Source organism: Artemia franciscana, chromosome 15 (assembly GCF_032884065.1).
Source record: "Artemia franciscana chromosome 15, ASM3288406v1, whole genome shotgun sequence".
Classification (NCBI taxonomy): domain Eukaryota; kingdom Metazoa; phylum Arthropoda; class Branchiopoda; order Anostraca; family Artemiidae; genus Artemia; species Artemia franciscana.
Window position 1 is genome coordinate 17,625,978 of NC_088877.1, and position 23,197 is coordinate 17,649,174.

The 23,197-nt window shown below is 35.2% G+C and overlaps 1 long non-coding RNA gene across 1 annotated transcript in view; it reads right to left on the reverse strand.

The window, feature by feature from the left end:
* Nucleotides 1-6,868: 6,868 nt before the first annotated feature.
* LOC136036611 (uncharacterized) overlaps nucleotides 6,869-23,197 on the reverse strand; it is a 37,858-nt gene continuing 21,529 nt past the window's right edge. The window contains exons 2-3 of the long non-coding RNA XR_010619754.1: nucleotides 21,631-21,780; nucleotides 6,869-6,981 (exon numbers count right to left, since the gene is read on the reverse strand). This is a non-coding gene — a long non-coding RNA (uncharacterized LOC136036611). The remainder of the gene's footprint in view (nucleotides 6,982-21,630; nucleotides 21,781-23,197) is intronic.

Below are 23,197 nucleotides of genomic sequence, written 5' to 3' on the forward strand. Positions count from 1 at the left end.
ACAGAGATGGGAAGAATATAGACTTTGGAAAACTTAGTGTCAATATTATGTATCTTAATCTATTTTTACCGCTCGAAAAATTAAAAACAGTCCATATTTAATGATTTTCTCGGAATCCTAGACATTTCAGATTTTTATTTTTGGCAGAGGGTAGCCAGTGATGGACAACTAAATTCAGTTTTTACTTGTCTTAAGTTTACACAGAATCAGTACCATTTTGCACAGAGTAAGTTCGAAGGTTCGGTAAATAGGTTTCCTCATTTTCGCACAAAATCAGGGCTTAACTGATAGCTGACTCGCGTCATCGAAATTCCTAAACTTTGACATCGTTATTGTAACGATGCAAGACTTAGATCATTTTATACCAAATCCGGACTTACACCAAATATGGTTTGTTTTTGTATCAATTCAGAATCTCGATTCTGACTTTGTTCTCTCCAAATCAGTATTTATTTCAATTTTGCACCGAACAGGGATTTGTTTCGTTTTTGTGCTACATCGCAAAAATTTTGCAGTTTTAATTTTGTTTTGGTTATACATAGTCAGTAATTATTCTATTTCTATTTAAAACCAAGACTTAGCTCGTTCCCGCATGACACAAAGAGCCCTTATCGAGTTAGTACTTAATTCTGGTTTCTACTGATTCAAGACTTATCTCGTTTTTACAATGAATTTAAATAAAAAAAAAACAAGTTTTTTTAACTGAAAGTAAGGAGCGACATTAAAACTTAAAACGACCAGAAATTACTTCGTATATGAAAGAGGCTGCTTCCTCATCAACGCCCCGCTCTTTACGCTAAAGTTTGACTCTTTCTCTCAATTCTACTTTCTAAAACAGTAAAAAAACTTTAGCGTAAAGAGCGGGGCGTTGATGAGGAAGCAGCCTCTTTCATATACGAAGTAATTTCTGGTCGTTTTAAGTTTTAATGTCGCTCCTTACTTTCAGTTAAAAAAACTTGTTTTTTGTTTATTTAATTTCTGGACGTTTTTTAATCAATGCATGTTTTTATTTTGGCTCTCCGCAGAGGAATATTAAAACAAAATTTGCATTTTTTTTTTTTGGCTAAATGGCTTTCTCATAATTTTGATCGAATGATTTTGAGAAAAAAAGAGCGGGGGAGGAAGCCTAATTGCCCTCCGAGTTTTTGGTTAATTAAAAAGGCAACTAGAATTTTTATTTTTTTACGAATATTTTTATTAGTAAAAGATTTACGTAACTTATAAATTAGCTTACGTAAAGAACTTTTGTATTCTCATATTTTTATTACATATGTGAGGGGGTTCGCCCCCTTGTCAGATCCTCGCTCTTTACACTAAAGCTTAAATTTTGTCCCAATTCATTAAGAATGACCCCAGAATCAGAAAAGCCGTAGAATAAATAGTTGAAATTGCTAAAAATACTTTAGCGTAAAGAGCGAGGTATTAGGAGGAGGTGAGCCCCTCAAATGGGTAATAATTTCTGTTTATTTTAAGTTTTAATGCTTCTCCTTACTTCCAGCTGAAAGAACTTTTTCATATTTATTTTTTCATTGTTTTTTTTTTTTTAAATAATGCTAGTAAATCCTGCGCTCCCTTCATGGAGATTTTCTTCCCCCATGACAAAATATCGATGGAAAGTTCCCCCAGCATATCCCCCTCTTCTCAACCCCTCCCCCAACCAAAAAAATCCTCCTGAAAACGCCTGTACACTTCCCAATAACCATTACTATATGTAAGCACTGGTCAAAGTTTGTAACTTGTTGCCTCTCCCACGGGGACTGTGGGGGAGTAAGTCGTCTCCAAAGACATGGATATTAGGTTTTTTGACTACGCTGAATAAAATGGCTATCTCAGAATTTTGATATGGTGACTTTGGTAAAATAATTAGCGTGGGAGGGGGCCTAGGTGCCCTCCAATTTTTTGGTCACTTAAAAAGGGCACTAGAACTTTTCATTTCCGTTAGAATGAGCCCTCTTGCAACATTCTAGGACAACTCGGTCGATACGATCACCCCTGGAAAAAAAAAACAAAACAAAAAAACAAATAAACACGCATCCGTGATCTGCCTTCGGGCAAAAAATACAAAATTCCACATTTTTGTAGATAGGAGCTTGAAACTTCTACAGTAGGGTTCTCTGATACGCTGAATCTGATGGTGTGATTTTCGTCAAGATTCTATGACTTCTAGGGGGCGTTTCCTCCTATTTTCTAAAATAACGCAAATTTTCTCAGGCTCGTAACTTTTGATGGGTAAGACTAAGCTTGATGAAACTTATATATTTAAAATCAGCATTAAAATGCGATTCTTTTGATGTATGTATTGGTATCAAAATTCCATTTTATAGAGTTTTGGTTACTATTGAGCCGGGTCGCTCCTTACTACAGTTCGTTACCACGAACTGTTTGATCAGCGGTTTGTTAGTTTTGATGCTGAATCAGTCTGCAGCTTGATTGTAGTTCGTTTGTGCATTAAATGAGGTTTTCTTTTAGTTTTTTACTTGTGGGGATGTAACTTGACCCATTTTTGATTGTCGATTTTAGTTTTATTATATAACTTATTTTAGTTTGGCACATATTTGGGACTTATCTAGTTTTTGCACCGATTCAGTAAATACCTCGTTTTTACATTGTGTCTAGAATTGCCTCATTGTTTAATATTTTTTTACCAAGTCAGGAGCTATTACCAAGTCAAGTATTATTATTATTATTTTTTTTTACCAAAGGCCGATTTCTAAGCCAGTTGCGGATTTAGCTGATTTTACACCGAGTCAGATCCTTGTGATTTACTCGTTTCTTCAGCAAGCATAGATTTTTCTGGATTTTGAATCAGGTCAGAAAAAGCTTATTTTACCCTTTTTGTCCCATTTTTGTCCTGTTCCAAACAGAAGACAAGTTAAGATCCTTTCTCGATATTTTGAACCAGCAGGACCCAGATATAAGTTCACCATTGAACTTGAAAATAACCACAGTTTATCCTTCTTAGATGTTCTCATTACTAAACGAAAAACTAGGTTTGACTTGAGCGTATACAGAAAGCCAACTCATAGTGACATATTTCTGACATATAACTCCTATAACCACCCTATAGTCAGAAATTCTGCAGTCTATTCATTGGTTGATAGAGCATTTGTATTGTGCTCCTCTGATTTTGAACTGAAGGCTGAACTTGATCATATAAAAGATGTTCTGATAGATAATGAAAACCCCCAAAAAGTCATTGACAAGGTTATTTCAAGGAGAAAGATGAGTGGAAAAATCAAGAAGTCTTGCCCCTAAGATTGAAGAAGATAAACCCTTTTGGTCATTACCTTATATTAAGGGCATTACTGACATTTTAAGCTCCAAACTCACTAAGCTAGGCGATAAGGTGCTTTTTCCTTCTTGAAGGACTATCTCCTCGTTCTTGAACAAAGGCAAGGATAATGTTACTTCAGACCCACCAGGGGTATGTGAGATCCCTTGCGACTGATGTGATGCCTATATAGGTTATACCAAGAGGCCTCTACATAATTGATTAAAGGAACATGCTGATTCCATTGATGCCTGCCTTCAAAAGACAAAGCTAAAGAAGGAAGATTTTTCTGCATTGGCCCATCATATTTTTTAAAACCCTTCCCACTCCATTAAGTTTGACCAGGCCTAACTTATTGCTATTATTCCACTAGTCTTAAAGCAGAAAATCAGAGTAGCTCTGGAAATTGCTAAAAACAAACCAGCCATCAATAAAGACAATGATGAGTTCCACATTAGCAAAATTTGGGAACCCATCATCCATTGACTGAAAACTCACAAAAAACTCCACCCTCCTCCTACAGGTACAACCTCTTCAAGATCTACTAGGATAGCGGCCATCAATGCCTCTACCAAAATTTGGGCCATGTCACAAAAATAATTCCAGGTTCGGTTCGTTATTAGTGTTGTTTAGTGTTTTTAGTTTTATTTATTTAGTGATGCTATTTTCCGGCAAGAGATTTGAATTTGAACTTGATGACGACAGGCACAGGTCTTGTTGAAATTATCGTTTGAAAAATCAATCATCTGCCATCCATAGTTTAGGTAAGCTTATTACCATCTAACATTGTTGGGTCCAGGATATAGGTTGTTCTTGACAAATGCACAGGACCTGGGCTGTACTTATCTTGGCACTCTGCTGAGTCAGACCTAGCTCCTATTTGCACATTGTCTCCAAATTTTTGCAACTCAAACCTTGTTTGCTTTGCACCGAGCATTGGGACTTGGCTTGTTTCTGCGCTATACAGTTTGCTGTTTAGTACTCGGTTTGTTTTCGAATTTCTAGTTGACTTTTGCTTCAAAAAGTCTCAACGTGACTACCTTTCTGCTAAATATCCGATTTAATTAATGCAGGTTTGAACCAGAGCTGGAGCTAGTTTTTTTCCCAGGAGGGGGAAGGGGACAAACATAGACTTTGCCACCTCCTGCCGCACCATCGATACTTTGAATAGTACAATTTTTGGGCCAAAATATTACAATTTCAGCTTGTTTTGCTACCCCCGGGCGTGTAACCCGGGATATTTGCCCCCTCTAATCCTCTAGATCCCACCCTGGTTTAAACTCCTTGGATGATCCTTCTCTTGCTAAGATGCAACATGCTCAGTTTTAAAAATATATGGTATTTTGGAAGAATGGGCTGTTTTCGTCATGGTTTTCCCTTGTTACTTGGACTGTAAGGGTCTTATCTGCCCTGGTTGCATATCTCTCTTATGTTTGATCGTTCCAAATGATATTACTATCTGAAATTTACTAGATACCGTAGGGGTTACAGGATACCCTGGGCAAAAAATGCACAGAAGTGGGATTTATTGCACTCAGGTCTCGTTTGGTGATTTAAAAGGCAGTAGAATTTTAATTTATTATAGAATGAGCTTCTATCCTAGTTTTCACGATAACATACTGTACAAATTTGCTAAGAAAAAAAAATATAGAAATCAATCAAAATTACTTAGTCAAGGTTGCTCTGCTAACTCTCTCAAAAATAAAAAGATAATCACGTCGAGGTAAAGTAAAGATTTAATATCGAATGAAAATTCTGAGATAGTCCACCAATTTAGAATCATCCATAAGCTATTTGAATAGCATCTCATTTTTAGAGGTCATATTGGCCAGCGAATCTCTAAGCACACATTAAGTTAACAAAAAACCAACGGTTAATAAAGACGGTTTTGTCTAAGCTTTTATTTGAGCTCATTTTAGGCTTGGTTGACTTAATTACAGCATTGCACTGCAACAGCCATCTTTTCGAGGGAAATCATTGGATATTTCTCTTTGACATTTCTCGGTGAATAAATTTTATTTGTTTCCATGTTGCTTTTTTATTTTATTTAAAAACTATGTTTTAAATAAAGAAAAAGAAGTTGGTTTTGTAAGCAACCTCTTTCGAGAAATTCTATTATAAGGCTTGCGAGGCTGTAGAGTTGTAGAAAAAGATGCAAATAAGTTTTAGGACAAAGGTTAAGGATATTTCTTTATGGCGATTTTCCTATCGCACCATGAAAGTGAGAGGCCCCCTCCTAAATGTTGAGTAGTTATGGAGAGCTTTTGGCAACGTATTCCTTTTTCTTAATTTTTTCTTAGGTTCGACTAACATTAATCTAATTTTTAACTTGTATGGTTTGCCTTTGACGGAGGCAATAAATTCTTATAAATTTTGACAGAATCATTTTTAAAAGGATTGAAAAAAAATCAATCTTCTTTTACTGTTTAGATCCTAAATTTATAATAATTTGTTACACTTGTCACATGGAATTTATTAAATAAGCTCCCTCTTCCCCCTCCCCTCTAGCTAAATCTAAGGCTAATGAACTCTTGCCTTAATCTGGTTTTAAGGTACTAGGTTCAAAAGTGGGTTCAACAAAAATCGTTTTTAGTTTGCCCGTGTTCAACCCAAGAAAGTTTTAAGCGTCTTTATCTTACATGTTTCGGCTTCCAAGCGTGTTGGACATGGGTTTTTTAAAGTTAGAAAGCGTCAGGATTACAAAGTTGAAGACATATTCTGGAAGACCGAGACATAGGTATTCCAAACTATAATCTGCACAAACCCATATTCAACTCCATATTGGATGTGGGTCGGCCTGAAAATAAGGCTCTTAATAGAGTCTCCATCGCAAGATTACCTGGTTTATATTTGGAATAATCATAATAAAAATAAGCTGCTACAAACACAACAGTCATTGCGTCAACTGAGACTTGAAGTGTTAATTAATGGAACAATAATGAGTCTAAAGTATACAAAGGCACCGATATGTTGAAAATTTTCAAAAGAACAGTCTATTTGGCAAAAATCAGTAACCTTTGACATACAAACATGGTTTTTCAGGTTTTAAATTCCATTTCAGAAAACTTTTATATATCTTCTTCTCCACCCACCCTTACAGGCTACGATAAGTATAATATCAAGGTTAAATACTGATTTGGAAAATTGTTTTTAGTTTCCTGTAACAATCTTCAGATGCATACTTTAAAGAACCAAGAGAAGGGAAAGTTCACTTGGAATGCTAAAACAAACAGAAATTACCACAAACAGAAATAAAACAACATTAAACTGATTTATGTTTCTTCTAGGGCTTAGACACGCGATCTTTCTATATATCAAGCTTGATTGAGATCCGATCACCAATTCGCAAGATAAACATACCTCAATTTTCACGACAATCCCGAGTATCTTTGTCTCTGATGTCTAACATTTAAAAGTAAATTCATTCACAAAAATATGCTTCAGTAAATGGCAGATTCGAAACCAAGTTGATTTGGAGTGCCAGATCCATTTTTAAACCACTTGAAAAAAAAAAACACCAAATTGATTATTTAAACATAGAACTATTTGTTTCTAAACATGCTATTTGTTTCCAAATATAAGGTAAAAAAGAACTTACCCCTTAAGGACGAAGACAAATGTAATGGAGCAATTAAAGATAGATGTGATAAGGTCAGCAAAACTCAGATTCAGAAGGAAGTAATTTGTAACAGATCTCATGCTTCGATTTGCTAAAAATAGAAAAAGGCTGTCCTTCAAGGTCTCAAACCAAACTGTTTATACTAATCACCAGGTTTTAGAAAGTGACCCCTATAAGGGTTACCTGCGTGAGACAATTTGTGTAATTTTAGAAAAAAAAACGATAGGAACTCGACCGAGTCACTTCTTATCTACAGTTTGTTACCACGAATTATTTAATAACTATTTAGAGGCTCTGTTTGAATGAAGTATTATATTTAAAGCTTAGTTTATCAAGCCCTTCGTTGTAATGAATGGTAATAATAAAGCAAACCTCATAATGTTGAACCACCAATTTTCGTTTAATTGAACCTTCCCCCTAAATGTTTGCTAAGATTTTAACCTTAATGCTCTTAGCCTCATTAGTTGTGGCAATCGTAGTAGCAGTATTAGTGGTATGTTCTTAGTACCTTTTGGTTACTTTAAAATTCGCCACAACATAGACTGATAGTTCTAATCTAATAATATAAGCCCTCCCTGTGATTTTGCCGTTATTCTCTTATAACAGTACATGTTTTTGACGATACGATAGTTATTTTTTAAAATCGTAGCAATTCAAGTTCCAATTTTCGTGTTGTTTAAATCATCTAAATTATTTTGGCCTCAGGAAAAGTAATGGTCCCAAATACCATTGCAGGAAGGAGACCAACAAATCTTATTCAAGTCTACAACAAACCACTTAAGCCGGTACAAATATTAACTTTTGGCCTATTGATCATCCCTTTTAAGCATTCCCTATAATTTCAATCTTAATACCCTAATCTATCTCTGGGATACACACATTCGACAATCTGTATACACATAGTGAGTTTGAATTTGCTCGAATTTTCCCTCTATATTCTACTTCATACCCTTAGTCTTAATATTACTATTATCAATGTAGTAGTGGTAGTAGTAGAAGCAGTAGTAGCAGTAGTAGTGTTGAATTAGTAGTAGTGGCAACAGTAGTAACAGCAGTATTAATAGCAGTAGTAGTATGCACATGTTGTCTTTTGGCCAGATAAACACCCCTTTCATGATGCACAGGAAGTTTCAGCTTGATGAGGTAAGCCATTCCAAAGATATTAATGGTACGCCCCTTAGATCTGTATGCACATAGTATGTTTCGATTTTGTTCAACTTTCCCCTCCATATTTCTTAAACTTTTCTCTTCAATAACCTCATATTTGGTTGTTCTCGCTATTGAAGCAGTAGTTGTAGCGATAGCAGTAGTAGCAACAGTTATAGTACTAGCAGTAGTAGTAGTATTAGTGGTGTTCAAACATTGCCTTTTTGGTCAATCGATCATACCCATTTATCATTTCCAGGAATTCCAAATTAACAAGCTCAGTTACGCCTGATTTACGCCCTTTTGACAACCCGTACGCACATAACGTGTTTTAATTTAGTTAAACATTCCCCTCAACATTCTCTAATAGTTTCACCTGGATGCCCTTTGTCTTTTGGACACTAACTGTCAAGAATACCCACCTTTCTCAATAACACATACCGGATGTAAGCAATAGGCGAATTGCTGAACTTGCAGCTCTTAACCCGAAGGCTAGGGGGGTTGATATTCTAAGAGACGCATTTACTACATATTTCGACTATGATGAAAAAATGGCTATCTTAAAATGGCTTTTGATTAGATGTATTTAGCGAACGAATGGGCATGGGAGGGGCGCGGATTGCCCCACGACCACATCTGACTCTTAAAAAGGGCACTAGAACTGTCAATTTCCAATCAAATGAGCTCCTTTTAAAGTTTTTACTTGTGTTCCTTCTATACTAAGTTCCTTGATAGAAAAACACCTTCTCCCCATATCGCTCTTTACTCAGGCAGCGCCATTGCGCTGCCTATGATAAAAAAAAAAATCCCTCAAAAGAAGTCTTTCAAAAAGGAAGAAAGGAGTCACATTAAACCAAAGATGAACAGAAATGAAGTAAAATGATTTTTCAAGTGCACTACTGTATTTCACTATCAATAAATAAATAAAACTCTAAACAAACAGAAATTACAATAAACAACTAAGTTAAACCCAAAACGAGCAGTAACTACTACAAAGACGAGTATTGCTAATGCCCCAGTGTTTTATGGAAACCAGAGCATAATTCACACTTTGTTGAAAACAAAATAGGTTTTAAAGGTTTTCTCTTTTACGACTTTATATAAAACAAAATTATCAAGACTTTCAGAAATGAATGTCAGTATATTTTAAAATGTCAGCCCACACTTGTCTGTTTTTTTTAAGTAATCTTAGCTATGATGGTCCTTTTTATGTTATTAGAAATAAGAAAAAAGTTTAAAATAAATACTGTTTACAATAAAGGTCAATTATATTTTGGCTTGAGGGGAGACACAGAGCGTTATTCGTTGGTTAGTTTGTAGTTATTGACTTGACAAATCCTAAAATACCAGCCATCATGGAGGCTAAATACCATGCCTGGAATACCCATTTACCATGTTTTGGTCTGGGAAGCTCTTTGGATAATTTAAAACCAGTTACTGAATGATATCTGAGTGATTACAAGTAAAAGTGCTGTAACATGTACATAACCAGGAGACCTTTTTTTTTTGGGGGGGGGGGGGTCGGCCCTGAAATAACTTAAACCAGAAACTTTGTATGATTCTTGAATTAAAATGAGATAGAATATCCTAAATTACAAGTTTGATGTATTTATGGAAGATGATTAATGAAGCATTTGCATAGTAATGGACCACTGTCCCTCTGGCAACATGGATTGTACCCCCAAATGACCAATTGTTTATATTTTCATCCTTCTGGACAAAACGGCTAGCTTGAAATCCTGCGCGATTTTACTGAGAACATCTTATTATGTTTTATTTCTGAACTTGTCATGCCCTCTAAGTTTTGATTTTGTATTAAATACCGAAACAAATTTGAGTAGATTTTTGTGTCAATATTCAGGGTAAGCAATGTGAAAGACAATCACAAAGTCAGTTGAAATATACACTGCGTCAGATGAATTATTTGTCTTACTGAGGTAAATATCACCAAAAAAGCTCAGATACGTTGCTTTACCTCTATTAAAGCTTCAAAAAATAATTATGGAAGGCAGAAGCAAGTGAACGAATTAGTATTATTGTATTTTTAATATATGCAAGCTATATTGTTTCAACAATAGCACCTCCTAGTTGTTGCACAGTTCCTCAAATGTATAAATACTTTTTTCAATCAGCATTTTGAAGGAACTATTTCTCTCACTTGGAAAAGGTTACAAATTATGGTTTAAAGTTGCTTCTATAGTGTCCTGGCTACGACCTAAACCTAGGGTGCCAGCTTGATAATTTTGGGGCCCAAAGGCATCTAGAAACAGAATAGCAGCTCTCTAACTCCATTACCCTTAAAAATAATCAAAAACTGATGACAAGATATTAATCCCCCTGTAAACAATAGAAAAACAATCAACAGATCCTAGCAAAAAAATTTATATTGTTATGACTTCACTTTATTGGTTCTTAAGATTTTTTTGGTAGGGGGGAGGGGTTGTGGAGATAATACACCAATGGATATTCGTCTCCTATTTTCTCCTAGTATGTACTATTGACTTCCCTGGCGCAACAGCTTTAGCAATTAATAGTCCCATGGGTACCCTGTGTACATGAATGCACTCTCTTGTCACCTGCATTGCACCCTACCATGATTCCGAAGAATCACCTTTTTTATACCGGTGATTTCCTTGAAGCCATATTTGACTAGCACATATTAGTTAAAACTTTCTGAAAATGAGACATCTTCCTATAGATGTTTCTAAAGTTTCTATTTAACAGTTTCTAATGAAGTAAGATTTTGATCACAATAAACTCAATATAATTCCTTTTCTAACTAGCTTTTTACAATTTTGTTTCAGGTTTTCAGGATTTTAGTTTCTTTTCACACAATTTCAATTAAAAAGAATCAACCCTCACTTTTCGTATATCCCCTTGAGATCATTTAATCCTACATGGTAATTCCAAAGGGAAAGTAGGTTAAAAAATAAATAAATAAAGCCCATGAAGAGAATTGCTTTTTGAATTTCTTTGGCGGGATTTTTTTTAATGAGTTGCGACAAAAAGTCCTCTATTGTGTGTCTAAGCTATAGATGAGGTTTTTTTTTCATTTCAGGAGAAATTAAGTACCTCTAATAGCTTTCTAATAATATCTAATGTATGAGTAGTTTTTATTGCGTGGATAAATAATAAAGAGCTGTTTGTCCTTCCAAATCAAATTCTTCTACCTCAAATATTAAATTTTAAGGATAAAGTTTTGCGTTAAACAATCTTTAAGCGTCTATTTATTCCATTTTAAACAAGTTTCGTTTGGCATGTTTAAATCAAGGCAGGGTTCATTATTATAATTCTAAGTTTTATAGAAATTTAACACTTTGGAGCGATTTGTGTTAATGAAAACCAACGCTTTAAAACGCAAGTTTTGTAGACAATAATTAAAAAAAAACTTTCTGAAAAAGAAAATTTCAGAAGAAAAGTAAAGGTCATATTAAACTTGAGATCAGAAGAAACAAAAAGCTACTATAACTCAAACCCGAAACAGACAGAAATTACTATTAAAGAATAAATGAAAGTCAAAACGAACAGAAATTAAATAAACAATCATAGGAAAAAACACACGACAGGTACTAATATAAATGAATAAATAAATCTCAAAACAAGTAAAGACTCTGTTGAATATGCAAATCAAGTTTAAAACAAATCAAAATATTTTACTATTTAGGCATGAATGATACCCAAAGCGAACAGAAATTAAATAAACAATCATTGCAAACAAACAAAAATAGTTACAAATATAAATGGGCAAATAAATCTTAAAAGGTTTATTTGGCTCATGGTATATGCCATTGTCTGGAAAATGCTTAGGAGCATCTTCAGCTAAATCAAGAGGCTTTTTGTGCATCCAGTTTTGCATGACGACAGTATTGCAACAGCTTTGAACTATTTTGAAAAATAGCCATCTCAAAATTTATGTCAGATGGGTTTGGGAAAAAGGGCATGGAGAGTCTAGTTGTCCTTGGATGTCTTTTAAATTTAAAAAAAGTGAACTAGAGCTTTCAGTTTTGAATCAAACGACCACTCCTTGAAGTTTGTAAGGGCATTCCTTCCATAAGTACAACATACAAAATCCAGGGCATAACCTACAACGCCTGTCCCCAGACCCTGGGGGGTGTATCGACACCTGAGTTTTTGTTATCTGACCTTTGAACTATCTTTAACAAAATGGCTATTTAAGATTTTTATCGAATGTATTTAGGTTAAAAGGGGCAGGGGGGGGGGCAATTTGCCCTCCATTCGCTTTTGACTCTCAAAAAATGGTCTAGAACTTTCAGTCAAATGAGCTTTCTCTGAAGTTTATATGAGCATCCCTTCCATAAGAGCCATATATACCCCCAGGGCAGAACTTGTAACGCCATTCCCTGTCCCTGGGGGGTTGTGTCGCCCAGCAGTTTTTTCTATGATCTTTAAACTACTTAATAAAATGGCTATCCCAAAGTTCTTATCCGATGGGTTTGAGGAAAAAAGGGCGTGAAAGGACGGGAGGCTAGTTGCCTTCCGATCTCCTGACTCTTAAAAGGTTAACTAGAACTTTCAACTTCCAATCAAGTGAGCCCTCTGTCAAGTTTATACGAGCATCCCTTTCATAAGAACCATGTATGCCCCACGGCTTAACTTACAACGCCTGCCCCCGGGCCCTGGAGGATTGTATCGACACCAGAGTCTTTGTTACATAATCTTTGAAAATTTTTTAACAAAATGGCTATCTCAAAATATTTATCGGATGCATTTGGGTAAAAAAAGGGAGTGGGGTGGTTAGTTGCCATTCGATCACTTATGACTCTTAAAACAGGCACTAGACCTCCCGATCTCCAATCAAAGGAGTCCCATCCGAAGTTTATGCGACGGCCCCTTCAATATGAAGTGCCCATGGGAAAAAAACACTGGAGGCGTATGGTCTTTACTAAAGGCAACGCTATAGCGTTGCCTCTTATATATGCATCAAAAGCATACGCTTTCTACGAGGGTTCTCAATGTAAACAAATTTATTGAGTTCGAAGTTAGCCACAGAAAATAACGATCTTAAGAAAGCTTGCTCAATTCTAAAAAAAAAGAAGAAATCACTTCCAAAAGTATCTTGACGAAAATCATCAAATCAAATTCTTCATAACAAACAACCTTATTGTAAAGATTAAATAAAAAAAAACTAGTTTTTTTAACTGAAAGTAAGGAGCGACATTAAAACTTGAAACGAAGAGACATTACTCCGTGTATGAAAGGGGATGTTTCCTTCTCAACGCCCCGCTCTTTACGCTAAAGTTTGACTCTTTCTCTCAATTCTACTTTATTAAACAGTACTAAACTTTCTGAATGTTTTTGAATTAATGCATGTTTGATTTTGGCTCTCCGCATATAAATTATTAAAATGAAATTTTCCTATTAATTCTTTTGTTGGCTAAATGGCTTTCTCTTAGTTTTGATCAGACGATTTTGAGAAATAAGGGGTGGGGAAGGAGGCCTAGCTGCCCTCCAATTTTTTGGTTACTTAAAAAGGCAACTAGAACCTTTAATTTTTAACGAATATTTTTATTAGTAAAAAATATACGTAACTTAAGAATTAACTTACGTAACAAACTTCTATATTCTTATATTTTTATTATGTATTTGAGGGGGTTTGTCCCCTCGTTAATATCTCGCTCTTTACACTAAAGCTTAAGTTTTGTCCCAATTCTTTAAGAATGACCCCTGAATCAGAAAGGCCGTAGAATAAATAGTTGAAATTACTAAAAATACTTTAGCATAAAGAGCGAGGTACTTAGGAGGAAAAAAACCACTCATATGCGTAACAATATCTGTTCGTTTTAAGTTTTTTTTGCTACTTCCTATTTTCAATTGAAAACTTCTTCATGTTTATTTTTTCATTGTTTTTTATTATATTAATGCTAGAAAATCCTGCGCCCTTTTTATTGAATTTCTCTTCCCCCCTGAAATATTCCTCTAAGAAAAGATCCTCCCACTTATCCCCCTCACCCCAATCACCCCAAACCAAAAATAACCTGAAAACGTCTGTACACTTCCCAATAACCATTACTGTATGAAAACACTGGTCAAAGTTTGTAACTTGCAGCCCCTCCCTCGGGAACTGTGGGAGAGTAAGTCATCCTCAAAGACAAAGTTATTATGGTTTTCGACTATGCTGAACAAAATGGCTATCTCAAAATTTTGATCCGTTGACTTTTGGAAAAAATGAGCGTGGTAGGGGGCCTAGGTGCCCTTCAATATTTTTGGTCACTTAAAAAGGGCACTAGAACTTTTCATTTCCGTTAGAATGAGCCCTCTTGTGAGATTCTAGGACCACTTGGTCGATACCATTACCCCTGGGAAAATGAACAACAAATAAACAAGCACCAGTGATCGGTCTTCTGGCAAAAAATACGAAGTTTCACATTTTTGTAGATAGGAGCTTGAAACTTTTGCATTAGGGTTCTCTGATACGCTGAATGCGATGGTGTGATTTTCGTTAATATTCTATGACTTTTAGGGAGTGTTTCCCCCTATTATCCAAAATAAGGCAAATTTTCTCAGGCTCGTAACTTTTGATGACAAAGACTAAATTTAATAAAACTTGTACATCTAAAATCAGCATGAAAATCCGATTTTTTTTATGCATCTTTTGGTATCAAAATTGCTTTTTCTAGAGTTTCGTTTACTATTGAGCCGGGTCGCTCCTTACTGCAGTTCGCTACCACGAACTGTTTGACTTCAAGCATTCATCTGCAAGACTGCAAAACCATTTCTGGGATGGACGATAATAGAAGCATTTTTAAATATCTGTTTGTTTTCATTTTATACTCTCCAGGAGGGGTCGCACTGGACCAATGAAACTAGAATGCTAAATTGCCTCGTTCACTCAGAAATAATTTCCAAAGTTGTCATTACGAATACAATTTTTTGATATCCTAGACGTGCCTTTCTTTTCTAGACAAGATAGAATCTTTTTTTCCAACATGGATGGACATATTTTGATATTCTAAAAACTAAATTTGGCATTGGTTTTCGAAAAAAAACCTTCTGTCACTTTTTGTATTTTGGAGTTCTGATTTGGCAAATTTCCTGGGTTTTGTTTCAATAAAATGTCCTAGCAGGGAAGCTATACTTTTCAGAAATGAACTCAATTTGAACTGCTGAGCTTCATAATATCTCTTTAAAAACCCAAGCAAAATATACTTATCTCTCAGAAAATTCAGGGAAATAATAATTTAAAACCTGATTTCAAAACACAAATCCGCGATTGTTTTCACTTTTTCTTGAATTTGTTTTATTTTGACCTTTATTATAATTTTGATTTTCAATCCCTTGAAAAAAAGCAAAAATATAATAATGTACTCCTCAATAATTGAAAATGAACTGTACAACAAGACATAATTTCTAAAGTTGTCATAACGCATTGCTAGATTTTTTTTTCCGCAGGGTAATTTTTTTTTTGCAACGTGGATAGACATATCTTGATCTTCTAAGAATTGGGGCTTACATTGATTTTCCAGAAATAAAATACTTTCTGTGATTTTTCTATTCCGAAGTTTTGATTTTGCAATTTCCATTTTGTCTAAATACTATACCCTAACTTCGAAGCTCGACATTTAGAAATTTACTAACTTGGAGTGCTGACAGAACTTTATGATATCTTTTCGGTATCCTAGGTAAACTTTCCGTATATCTCATATTTTGGGAAATACATCCGGAAATCCTGATATCAAAATAGAACTTCAGTTTTTTTCTCCAAAAATTTTTGAATTTGATGTTTATTACATTATAGACGCTTAGTGCCATGAAAATTAAGCAGAGACACGCACTGTTCTGTACCTGACCTCGAACTGTCCACTAAGAAATAAAAGTTTACATAATCAACTATTTCACAGACATTTATCGACCGCAACCAATAGTGCACGATTTTAATGCAGGTAAAAAAAAAGAAAAAAAAATGCGAATGTTAAGTACACAATTTACGAGATCTCTAAGTAGATCGTAGGTAGGGGGATTCCTTAAACTTCAAAAAATGTCCTGGTGTTCCTATTTTTTTAATGGTACTTGGTATCTACCAAGTGACATATAGCGATCGCAAATTCTCTCGGTCTGTCCGTCGGTCTGTCCAGGTTTTGCTACTTTGGGCACTTCCGGGTAGGCTAGGATGATGAAATTTGGCAGGCATATCTGGAACCTGATCAGATTAAATTAGATATTGTTTTTTCCCCGATTCGACCATCTGGGAGAGAGTGGGGGGACGGTTACATCGGAAAAAATAAAAAAAATAAGGTATTTTTAACTTACAAACGGGTGATGAGATTTTGATGTTTGGAAGGATATCTTGTCTCAGAGCTCTTATTTTAAATCTCGACTGGATCTGGTGACATTGGGGGGGGGGAGTTTGGGGACCTAAAATCTTGGAAAACGCTTATAGTGGAGGGATCGGGATAAATCTTGGTGGGAAAAATAAGCTCAAGTCCTAGATACGTGATTCACATAATCGGAACGGATCTGCTTTTTTGGGGGGAGTTTTGGGGGGGAGAGTTAATTCTGAAAAATTAGAAAAAATGACGTGTTTTTAACTTACGAAGGAGTGGCCGGATCTTCATGAAGCTTCATATTTAGAAGGACCTCGTAACTCAGTTATGTTATTTTAAATCCCAACCGAATCCCGTGTCGTTGGGGGGGGGGGCAGATGGGAGGGCTGGAAATCTTAGAAAATACTTAAAGCGGAGAGATCAGGATGAAACTGGGTGGGAAGAAAAAACAAGTCCAAGATACGTGACGGACATAACCGGACCGGATCCGCTCTCTTTGGTGGAGTTGGGGAGGGGAGAATAATTCGGAAAAAGTAGAAAAAATGAGGTATTTGTAACTTACAAACGGGTGATCAGATGTTAGTGAAAATTGATATTTAGAAGGATCTTGTGCTTTAAAGCTCTTATTTTAAATTCCGATCAGATCCTGTGATATTGGGGGGAGTTGGAGGGGGAAACAAGAATTCTTGAAAAACGTGGGAATTGGGGTATCTTTATATTCTGGATGGGTGATCGGATCTTAATGAAACCTGATACATAAAAGGATCTTATGTCTCAGATAATCCATTTTCGACTCGAATTGGATCTGGGGACATAGGGGGTTGGAGGGGAAACAGAAATCTTGGAAAATGCTTAAAGTGGAGGGATCGGGATGAAACTTGATGGACAGAATAAGCACAAGTTCTAGATCCATGATTGACATAATTGGAACGGATCCGTTGTCTTTGGAGGAGCTGGGGGGTGTTAATTTGGAAAGATTAGACAAATTGTGGTATCTTGAACTTAAGAACGGGTGAACGGATCTTAGTGAAATTTGATATTTAGAAGGAACCCATGGCTCAAAGCTCTTATTTCAAGTCCCGACCAGATCTGTGGTCATTGAGGGGAGTTGGAGGGGGAAATCTTGGAAAACACTTAGACGGGAGGAACTGGGATGAAGCTTGATGGGTAGAATAAGCAAATGTCGTAGATACGTGATCGACGTAACCGTACTGGATTCGCTCTCTTTGGGGGAGTTAGGGGGTGGGGTTCAGTGCTTTGGCGAGTTTGGTGCTTCTGGACGTGCTAGGACGATGAAAATTGGTTGGCGTGTCAGGGAGCTGCACAAATTGACTTGATAAAGTCGTTTTCCTTGATTTGACCATATGGGGGGCCAAAGGGAGAGGAATAATTAGAAAAAATGAGGTATTTATAACTTACAAGTGGGTGATCTGATCTTGATGAATTTTGATATTTATAAGGACATCGTGACTCAGAGATATTATTTTAAATCCCGACCAGCATTAATCCTCTGATTATTCTTTTAAATCAATCTATTCATCTTAGAATTTTGTTAGAGCTCATATCATATGAGCTCTTGTCTTTTGGCTCTTCTGGCCTCGTCACAAGTGCCATATGAGCTCTTAGCTCTTGTTTTTATTTCCAAGAACTTTTAGATAAATATAAAAGGATGATGCGGGTAAGGGGGGTAGAAAAATAATCACTAATGTCTTTCGGTGCTCAAAAACATTTTTGCACTTAGCTTGCAACATGGGTGTTGCAAGGTAGTATCTCTTCTTTTAACGTAGACAAATATTTTCTTTGTCAGAGGCAACGCTCAAGAGTTGCTAATAGTAAAGAGCCATGACTTTTTCCTGGAGCCACTTTAAATGGAAAGAATGGTCGTAAAACTTTCGAGGGTACTCATTTAATTGAAAATTGAAAGTTCTAGTGCTTCTTTTACGAGTTAAAGTGGTCGAATGACAACCAGCAACCCTACCCAGGAATTCCTCCTCAAAAACCACCCCATGAGAATGTGGTAACAATTTTGCTCTAAATAGTCTAAAAGTCAAGTAACTATACCTCCAGGATGTATAAAGCCCCCCACAGCACCCGGGGCAAGAGTAGTAAGTTATGGAAGTTGCCCATTGTTAACCTATAAGTTTTTTTGTTGGAATAAAGGAACATATTTGATCCTTGATCTCTAAAAAGGCTTAGGGTATTAAGGTGAGGTCTTAGGGAAATGTTGAAAAGAATGTCAAACACATTCAGAATACACTATATTCATGATTGGCATCTTAAGGGCGTATCAGAAATATCTAAATAACGGATTAGGGAATAAAGTTGAAACTTTCAGGGTACTTTGAGAGATGTTGAAGAGTGGTCAAAGTGTAGCCAGCCCCTATTGCCATTTTTATTTCCAGGTTATTATATCAGACATTTTTAGGTGACCCTATCTATGGTCTAACTATATGACATTTATAATTGCAAATACTAGTTCAACTACTACTTTTACAACAAGAACTATCGAGCTAAATTAAAAGATATTTGCTGTATTCTGATTATCAAAATGCCACAATGCATTCAAAATGGACTATCAATTAATCAAAAGTATTCTCGGTTGCTGCGCGACTCTAAATCTTTTGCCGGCACTGTGGTAGTCTGGTGACCTATGTGAAGGCATATTTATTCGTCTATTTTTGATTCAGAAAGTTACTTTTTAGCAGTTGGAATTCAGAATAGGATTATGCTGAACATATATCTGCCCATGAACTATTGTGACGACTGATTTGAGAGACATTTCGCCGTTAGTGCCACTTGTTTCTGTAAATGTTTGCTAAAAACAAGATAGCAAGGTTTATACTCCATCGTGGCTTATGACTTCAATTGTGACCTAACCATCCCGGTCGGTTCTTTTGTTGATTTTGATCTAATATGTATTATTTTCGGTCTGTTCGGTGATGATTATGTAGCTGTGTTAAATAATAAGAGTTTAATTTACATCCATAGTTCGTGCAGTATATCTAACTTGGACCATTTTTGTCATAAGTCATCCGTAACTATTGTGGAATTTGTTGTTAGTCAAATGTTGTTTGGCGTCTCCAAATATTTTCCCAGAATGCATGCAATGATGTTCTCTTGAAGGTTTACATACCGTTTGACTTATTGACGAAGAGCTCAAGAAAGAATATATGCGATTTCCAAGTTAGAGTGATCGTTTATTGTAGTGAACGTACTACCCTTTCTCTTGCAGAAAAATCAGCAGTACCTATTAGGGGAGTAAAAATCGAAACTGAAAAGCCCAGTTGGCCAAATAGTTATAATTTGCATAATGCTTGCTTTTCTACTAAATTTTGGTTTCAAGTTAATTATGTTTTATTCCACTTTTTTCAAGGATTAAGAATTATAAAAAAGAATTTTCTGCTCTGGATCCACGTCTTCAAAATAGTTATAAGAGAAACTTCGAGATTTTTTTAGCATACATCTAGTCAGAGACCGATCATTACAAAAACTCTGATTATTTCTGTAATTGATAAACTGAAAAATAAAAAGTCTAGGGAATATGATGGGATTTCTGCATAACAATTTGCCGTTGTGAGGCAAACTGCTTATGAAACGCTTAGTCCGCCTTTACCAAATAATATTGAAGATTCCTTTGCAATTGGATGTTTGACTCCTATCTTTAAGAAGAATGAACCTCCTTCTGAGTGTTCGTCTTTTCACCCAATAACGGTTGTAACTGCTTTTTGTAAAATTTTGCGAATTTGATAGTTGAATAGTTGCGAACTAAATGTATAGTTCAGGCCCATCAGTTCAGTCTTCAGTCTTTCCTTGGGTGCTTGGGTTTCTCTTTTAGTATCTGCTTCAGTTGATACAGAAGAAGGCGGTGAGAGTCTTCCTTTAGCCGCCCATTATGTAATGCGCGCTTTTGATTCGCTTCTACACGAGGAGATTTTATTGGATATGAGTTTGACTGGTGTTAACCCCTGCATCCTAGTGGCGCTGGCTGACATGTATGAAAATCTAAAATCAGAACTTAGACTTCCTTTACTAGCTAATGAGTGTACTAGCCTTATGTGTGATTTTACTGTTTATCTGCGAGGGATTCCTTTTTTTCCCAGTAAAGAAAGGGGTAAGAAAAGGTGCTATTTCGTCACCGACAAAGTTTATTAGCAGTATTGCAAAGCCACAATCAAATCCACTTATGACTTATATTCTGCACGGTATTGATTTGTCTTTGATTAGTTGTGCGGATGACGTACTCAACCTGAGCCTCTGCGTAGACTAGAAGATAATTTCATCAAATTGAAACAAGAGTATGCCAGTATTGGACTCCAGTTTAATGCTGAAAATTCTGAAGTATTGCTGTTTAATTTGAAATTCGATGCTGGTTGGAACGTCACACTTGGTGATTTGATTGTTGAGCTCGCGGATGGCATTGCACATCTGGGGCTTCCTATCAGACGATCAATACTAGAGACGTGGTGGTTGCTGCTTTCTCATTTTTAGAAGCGGTCTTCTTTTATGTATAGCCGTATAGTTGCAAATAAGTGGAAATTTAACCGTTGTCTATTTGGCCCTGGTGTACAACATTATCGTTTTGCCTAATTATCTGAAATTGAGTTCAATGTACGACAAATATAAAAAAAATTTCTACGTTTACCACTATGGACAAGGAATGGGCATGTTTTGCACGAGTGCGGTGTTACAAACTCTGTAGAAGTGCTTCTATAGAATTTATTTATCGATATAATTTGTCAGTCAAGTCACAACCGCGGTCCAAGACTTTACAGCAGTAGGCGGTATTTGTTTCTGGTTGATGTGTTTTGTTTTGTTTGTGTCAGAAGAATTAGTGTCTCGTGTTTTTTTTTTCTTTTTTTGTGCTCCATCTGTTTTTTTTCATTGATAGGTATTAAATGCATTCATTCATTGACCCTTGCATGAATGTTAATTACGATATTATCATATTTTACGATGTTAGTTACTTTCTCATTTCCTAGTGACTCCCCCTCCGGAAAATGGAGGTATTTTAATAGGTATTTTCGGTGAAAATGGGGCATTTCTCAGTAATTGACGTATTCATGGAACTTCAGCTAACGCATGTTTTTAATTTAATGCCAGTTACTTTTTGATTGTGAACAATACAAAATAATGCTTCTATCATTTCAATACCGCCATGGTTAGTAGGTTTATAGTATTTTTTGATATTAAAATCGTTCAGAAAAATAGTAAGTAGCTTGAAATATCAGTTTTCACATTTGTATCTCTCTTCATCAGAAGAGCGGTAAATTCGTACATTTCGATTGCTGAAATATAAACACCATTAACCTTACCTAGAATTACCCAAACGACAAGGAAATTCCCTAAGATCGCAATCACAAGCATTCCAACAAACGCAACTGACCATAATATTTGCTCTTTATGAGACATTTCGTTTAGTGCCATCGATTCGTTCAGTCTCAATTCTGCACCAAGCCCGCTTCCTGAAAACAAGATTACAAATCAAAAAAGTAGAAACACCAGTCATATTTACGGATAAAAAACATTTTTCGGTCATTCCTCAATAACAATAAGAAGAAATCATTTTGATTTCTCGGTCTATCAGCTATCCAGCTTTCACCAAAGGAAGGAGCATAGAGAAAAAAATAGGATAAGAACAGCAACATTAATTTGAACATATATGTTCCGTAAGTCTTTTATCCTAAACTTATTCTGAATTATTGAATAAAAATTAATAAAATGCTGTCTCCGCTTGAGTGAATGGATTTTTCTGCCATATTATATATTTCTATATGCTTAAATATAACCCTATATATATATATATATATATATATATATATATATATATATATATATATATATATATATATATATATATATATATATATATATATATATATATATCTATATATATATATATATATATATCTTATATATATATATATATATATATATATATATATATATATATATATATATATATATACGTATATATATATGTATATATATATATATATATATATATATATATATATATATATATATACGTATATATATATATATATATATATATATATATATATATATATATATATATATATATATATATATATATATATATATATATATATATATATATATATATATATATATATTTCTTTTCTTTCTCGTATTGTGCTGAAGACGGCCCTTGGACATAGGGCCGAAATATCCACAGATTTGATTTCCACTGTCTTGAAAAGATTTTCCCTATTGTTTCTACTTTGTGTTTGTTCATTAGGTACTTCCCCTTTTAAAAAAATCATATTCATAATCTTCAGTAGCATATTCCTAACCTCAGAGCTACCATATTTAGGAAACCCATTTATCACATTATCAGCACCTGGAGCCTTATTATTTTCTAATCCTTTTAGTACTGTCGCTAATTCTTCTTCACTAAACAAATCTTCCTTCACATCCAAGGTATCACAAACTTTTTCATTTTCATCTATATCCTTTCCTGCAACTATATCTCGGTTTAGCGCATTCTCAAAATGTTCAACCCATCTTTCTTCAGCTTTTTCCTTATCACTAAATGTGGCCCCATTTCTATCTTTAACTGTGACTAGTCTGGATTGACTACTCCCTTTTAATTTATTAACATGCCAGTAAAATATTTTACAATTATGCCGTCTAGCTGCATCTTCCAAATCCTCAGCAATCTTATCCAGGGCCTCCACTTCACATCTCCTTAGTTCATATTTCAATGCTTTCTCCACTTTCTTTACATTCCTTTTGTTTTCATACGACCTATCACTCAGATAATTCTTGTACAAACCCCTTCTACTCTTTATTAAATCTAAAGCTTTTTCACTAATACTCCTAGTTGCAGTCTTAGCACTCTTCCCTAAGACACCATCA